This window comes from Hippichthys cyanospilos, chromosome 1, assembly GCF_059441005.1.
Source record: "Hippichthys cyanospilos isolate Australia breed blue-spotted pipefish chromosome 1, RoL_Hcya_1.0, whole genome shotgun sequence".
In the NCBI taxonomy this organism is placed as follows: domain Eukaryota; kingdom Metazoa; phylum Chordata; class Actinopteri; order Syngnathiformes; family Syngnathidae; genus Hippichthys; species Hippichthys cyanospilos.
The window spans coordinates 25,310,659-25,317,083 of record NC_142369.1 but is presented as its reverse complement, the minus strand read 5'-3'; the positions used below and the strand labels follow the sequence as shown (position 1 = coordinate 25,317,083).

The 6,425-nt window shown below is 44.4% G+C and overlaps 1 protein-coding gene across 3 annotated transcripts in view; it reads right to left on the bottom strand.

Moving 5' to 3' along the window:
* Positions 1-6,425, bottom strand: part of fam222aa (family with sequence similarity 222 member Aa) — a 56,810-nt gene that overhangs the window by 4,649 nt on the left and 45,736 nt on the right. The gene's annotated exons all lie outside the window — the stretch shown is intronic.

Here is a 6,425-nt window from a genome sequence, read left to right as displayed (position 1 = left end):
ACTACCAATATTTTAGTCTAACTGAATAGGGGAACGAAAATATTCGTCAGTTGTAGATTACTGAAAATTGCAACCATAAAAGTCACAGTGCTTGAACAAAACAAATATTCTGTAATAATAAAATGCCTCAATTAAATACAAATAAATAATAATACGACAAGCCAGGTTGAGAAATGAAAATTGCTATACATACTCCCATCCGAAAAAAATATGAATGCAAAAGCATCACCAGTAAATGCTATGCAGTGTTTGCAATATGAAACTCTCCAATCCCAGAAATTCAATTCAGCAGCAAAGGCAGCAACTGTGAATAGCAACGGCCTCGGTCAATGAGGCAAAGCTCAAGGTGGCAAACAGGAAAATGGCAATTTTGAGAGAAAGAGAGAAAAAAAAAAAAATCATGTGGCATTGTTTGGAGGCTGGTCACTGAGGTGAGGGGGCACATTGAGATTGGATTTAAACAACATTATTCAGGCAATTTCATGGCTACTTAGCTCAGTGCAACAAAAAGTGTGTGTGTATGGGGGGGTGGGTTGAGAGGAGAACTCAATTTACAAGCGATACATCAGCTGCCACAAATGACTTGCGACCCCTTCTCAAATATATTTCTTTATGCAAAAGGCAAGCAAACACACACACACACAAACACACACTCATCGAGCGCCATGACCGTGCAGTCAGCAACCTAAAGAGTGTGTGCAGGTTGCAGACTGTGACTACGACTCACTCCATTTCCTTTCCAATTGCAAAATCATTTAAAAAAGACTCCACAGCCAAATAGCCTCAATCCTCGTTTCTGGGCTTCCATTACAGATAGCACGGGGAGTTAATTTCAACAACCCAACGGGTCTCCAACTGTGAAAATGATTAAATCTACAAGATCCATATCATAAAAGAAATAAATTTGGAATTTAACGACAGAGGGGAATGGCAGTGAATAACTGGAGCTGAATTTAACGCATAACCTATTCCTGTGCCGTTTCTCTCTCTTTCATAGCCAAATCTCATATTTGTAACCATCATGATTATAAATGAGTGAGTACGTATATGTGAGTATGAAACTGAAAGCGAGTGCCATTCGAAGGGGCGGAGTTGAGCGAGGCAGGCCGCCCCTTTTCGACCTTGCCAACCTTGATGAGGCACCGCTCGGCTTCCCCGGCGACGTCGCTGCCAGACGCTTTGATGCTCTCACTCACAGTGGAAAACTGACAAGACTTGTTTGCTTTGCTGTGAAGAGGAAAAACACGCTCATTTCAAAGCCCATCGCTGGTCCACATGCAAATGGAAAAGGCAGAATTTTTTCTGATCTTCTTTAGACGAGGAAAAAAAACATCTTTGATCACCACATGGTCCAAATGAGGAAAGATTCTTGGCTTTCAGGCATATCAAGGGCCTTGTGTCCTGCCGCCCTGACAAGCCCCCAGCTGCAGTTTGCCCATCATTCCACCTAATTACTGCCACATGAGAGGGAAAAAAAGATATTCAAAAAAATCGCCAGAAATTCATTAAAGGCTGGCTAATTCTTTTCCTTCTCACACACTGAGTCCATATTTTCCCATGTTCCAAAAAGTGAGCATCAAGCATTCTTCCTCTGTCTTTTCCCAGCTTGGCTCTTGTTTGTCAATAGGCAGAGACTTTGGCATGCCAACCTGGCATCAAAGGGCTTCACACTTCACGGGCCACAGGGATTAGAGGCCTTTCAGGCCTACAAACCCATCTCAGCTTCACAAAAGCTTCCGGTTATTAGAAATCGCCGGCATAAAGGAAGGAGAGAGGAAGGGGGAGGCAAATGAGCATCTGGGTGCTTCTGATTTCAGCGTCCTTTTTTTTTCTTAAAGTTGCACGGCAGAAATTTTGTGGCGGACTTTACAATTAGCTTGGGCTACAAACTAATTGCTGTGTCGCCACGCCTCCTTTCTCCAGAAGCAGGAAGTCTGTTCTGGTGTTGGCACCGTGTGACTTATTGCTTCAGTTTGCAGCAGATCCGCGCTCAAGGCAGCAGCATACCATACAGATGGTGCTCGCTGATAAAACACCCTCCAAGGCAGCTTGCACCTCCTTTGTGTGCACCCTCACCTCCTCGCAAGGTAGGGGCTTTCCTGCAGCTGTGCGCACGCCTCGGCGCGCCCGCGCATGCAAACAGCACGCGTGGAAGCCGAAAAACAAGGCAGGCAAACAACACACACGCAATCCTGCATCTGCACTTGTGTGTCTCGTTTGACATCAGTGAAGCATGTTGTTATCCTCTGCTCTGCGCTCTCTCATGAAATGTAGGGCAGGGACAACAACAGGTGCCTGCGCCGGCGACAGCCTGCATTGCCTCCTGGGCTAAATGCTTCACACTCGCTTCATTTCGACATGCGACAGCCTTGTAAGGATTAATTATTTCCCCCGAGGATGCAAGAATATTCTTTTCCCCCCATGCCTGAGACTATGTGCATTCACAAGCACATGAAATAGTTTACAGCAAACGAAGAGGGCAAACCCGAGTAAGGAGTCAGAAACTTGAAACGAAACGGCAATAAACAAAGAATTGTTTGCGAGTGCATTAGGAGACGAGGTAAAAGTGCAGGCAGACATGAATTTATTATGAGCAAATCACGTGGCGGGGAGCCGAGATGGCAGGGAGGCAATTAATGGGCTGACCTTCGTCCTTAATAATCCAGTGGCTGGCACACAATGCCCGTATGTCAGGGCAGCACATCTCTAAATGCCACCCCTCATTAGCACGATGCACGCGGCGAGCGAGGCTATCTGCGCGGAGTTCTGCTCGGCAGCGATCAGGCAGGCACCGAGAGCGGGCGCAGGATAACATGGCAGTGCCGGGCAGTGATATGATCTGGAAAAGCCATTCCGCCGGGAGGTTGGCCACTCTCATTTCTCTCAGTTTTTGATTGGCATGAAGCTCCCCGAGCGCAACGTCCTTGGCGTACCCGGTGCTGTCAGTGTGATTGCTTGTGAGTGTGTGCGCGCGTATTCGGAGAAGGGGGTGCTCCATTCTTAACACTCAATTAACACTCCTTTAATTAGCCGGTAGTACATTTTGAATTCTGATGAACTAATTTTCTCGGCGTGTGGGTGCAGGAGGGAGGCCTGCTGAAGATGAGGTCCATTGGGTACAAAACAGCAATAAAGAGGGAACTGCTTAGATTAGACAGTAAAAAAAAAAAAAAAATCCATTAAATTCTGAGCACTCCTTTTGAGTGAGGGGTCAAATTGTGTTGATCACACCAAGGCTAAAGCAGATGGGGAGTGTGTGAGAGAGGGGGAGGTAGGTAACGCAGCATCAAATCCAGAGGACCACCAGAATTCTTTGCATTTTAATTAAGTGGTTTAAATGAACAAGCGAACGAAAATCTCTTGGAGAACTGCCTAAAATGCCCTCACTCCAAATGTTGGAACTTTCGAGTGTTTGACAATTATAGAAAAGTTTTTTCTTATTAGTGAATAAAACGATGTCAAAAAAAACAAAAAAAAACTCAGCATCTACTTCCTCACTTCAGCAATGCCGATATCTCCACAGTGTGATCCGAGCGGACCGTGTCGTCAGGTCAGCGGGTGGAAGCTTGCTTAGATGAGGAAAGAAGGCAATTTGGTTGACTTGCAATTAAGACCATGCATACTTATGACTCGATCTAATAATAATAATGCATTCATTGAGACTTTTGTTGAATGCAAGCAAATCATATTTCACTAACTAATTGTGCCTATTAATGTATATTCTGAGGCAGACATACTCTAATTCACATGCTGGTGTAAATTCATCCGGCTCCGAGTGACAAAGGGATCTTAACAGTATATAAAGGGTGTATGTTCTAGTAAAGCTATTCTTAGCCAAAAAGCAGCAAATGTCAGCAAGTGGTCTGTAATAATAAAATAAAAGTCATCTAAAGTTTTAACCTGTGGGCCACAAGGGTGGCCAGGTGACGTAAATTAAAAAAAAAAAAAAAACGAGAAACGCAGAACCGATCATTAGGAAGCCACGATAAACTTCTTTGCAATCATCGTGGTCTTGTTTCATTGCAAAATATTCAGCTGATTGTTATTAAATGTAAGGCTTCCTAATGTTCACTTTGAAGCGCATCCCTTCGGGTTCATGTTAAACTTATAACCAATGAACCACTGAATAACCAATGTGATGACGCGAAAGAATTACACAGATGATTGGCTTATTATATTTATTTATCCATTTATTTTTACAAATAATACAAAATTTGGATTCTTTTGATAAGAGGCTGTCTACATTTCTGTGGAAGTTATGCGTGCACCACTGCGAGTTGTCTTTTCCGCCCGCAGCGTTCGTCTCGTTCTCAAGATGTTGTTTCAAATGAGTTGCGATGTACCGCCATACGTTTTTTTCAAGATGTGGTATCCGCTAGCCAAAATCTGTTTATAAACGAGCGGCTAGCTACGCGTCCCGTCCCCGGCCTGATATTTTCTGAGTGTTAAAACAATGACTTTGTAAAATGCCTCTTTTTACGTACAGTATAAAGCAGGTTCCGGACTCCTGAAACTTGAGAAACCTGAAAAAGAATTTGATTGGGGCCAAGGAAGTGTGCGCCCCTGAAGTCTGGCCCCGCCTCTTTTGCTGCTGGCGTGGCGGTGGGGGGCAGAGGCGGCGCGGCATCCTGAACAATACCTGCCTTGTGCTAATGGAGGTGTCATCTGGCACAGGCCTGATTAGTCAGCGATTACAGCGAGGCCCCAATTGCCGTGACAACTGCCGCAAACACAATAGGCCTTGATAGAGCCAGCTGTTTGGTCCTCTGCAATTAACCCCACATCCCACTCGTCTCTGGCAGTGCACTGCCTCTAATTGACGATTGCGCATACAAAGCCGAGGCTGCGGGGCCAGACCCCCTGGACGCAGCCCCCCCTCAACCCTCTGCCGCCAAGGAGATGATAATAATAGAGGCGTCCCGCCGACTCGGCCGCCAGTCAATCAAAGCCTCGGTGCCCCACAGGAGCTTCCCGATGAGCGAGGGAGCGGAGGAAGCACATGTATGAGGCCGCGCTAGAGCGCCCTCCTTGGAGGCTGGGGGAGTTATAATGTGCGTGGGTGAGGAGGGGTGAAGACAAGTTGAATATGCCTTCAGTCAAAGTACTAATCAATTCAAGTGCATGTGAGGAAACCCTGCTGCTTGCTACGTGTCGGAAAAAGCCATTTTTGGGAGCACTCATCTCTCCCTGTTCATCTCAAGGTTGATTTTCTGGGCAATGCAGGAAGAAAAAAAAAAATCAAGGCAATTATTTGTCAGGCCTCTGTTATCTATAATTGCAAAGATAAAAATCAAACTGCAATGATTTCTCTGTGGATAGAGCTGTCTGAATTCACAGCTGCTTGTGTCATCATAATCTTCAAACAAATGCATTGTCTGCACCTAACTCCACTCTGCCTGCGCTCGGTCGGGAATATTTATTATTGAGGGGGCTGAATTATCGATGGAATGTTTCAGGCACACGCATAATAGGAATATGAAGCATGTTATGTGAATGCGTCTCCTTGCGGATGAAATGGGAGTTTATTTTTTGGAAAGGGGGTGTCACACTGTGTGTCACGCTGTAACCACATGTATTGTTTCCAACGTGTTACAAAGTGACGCGTGGCACAAAAGCAGATTCGATCATTAAAAGACTCTTTTTTTTAAATTTCATTCTTGGACGAAAAATCCAAATCTAATCTTTCATTTCATTGAAGTCACTCTCAGATGTAATCTATTTCCTGCCCGGGCAGAGAGAGGAGGAGAAACAAAACCTGGAGGCCTAATTATGGGTCCACATTAAACAGGATCCAAGTTAAGGTCTGTCAGTTGGCCTGCGGAGAAGTGGTCCACATTAATCTTGCACCCACTGGGACTGAGAGGAGGTCTGCAGGTACCCCACTGGGGGAGCCCTATACTTTTGAAGTTCTGCACTGATGCCTATTGTAACCTATTGGGACGCAAATATGAAGACAAGCTTCCTTTGTTTTTCTTATAGATAATCAATTTTTGACATTAACAGAAAAAAACGTTTGGCTAAATTTAATCAATTTTATTTCGTCAAGTGGTTGCCAAAAATAAAATAATCTGAATCCACGTACTTTGTTCCCAGACACATGCAAACTATATATCCACTTAACAAAACGTCTCTGCATGCAGATGATTTACTTTTGTGTAACCACTCAAAGAAATACAACTGAGTACATTCAACTAACACTTTTTTTCAGTGTTCAGTTTGGAAACACCTTCAAATTCTCTCAGCCTCCCACAGATTAAGAGGTCAAGAAATTCGAGCTGATAAATCGAGATTGCAAAACTGTCAGGTGAACGTCATTTCAGGTCATAAGGCATCATCCATATCAAGAAGCTTATTGCAAAAATACCAAGATGTGCAAAGCTGTTTTCTGGGGGAAAAAAGTGTCTACTTTGAAGAATCTCAATTCC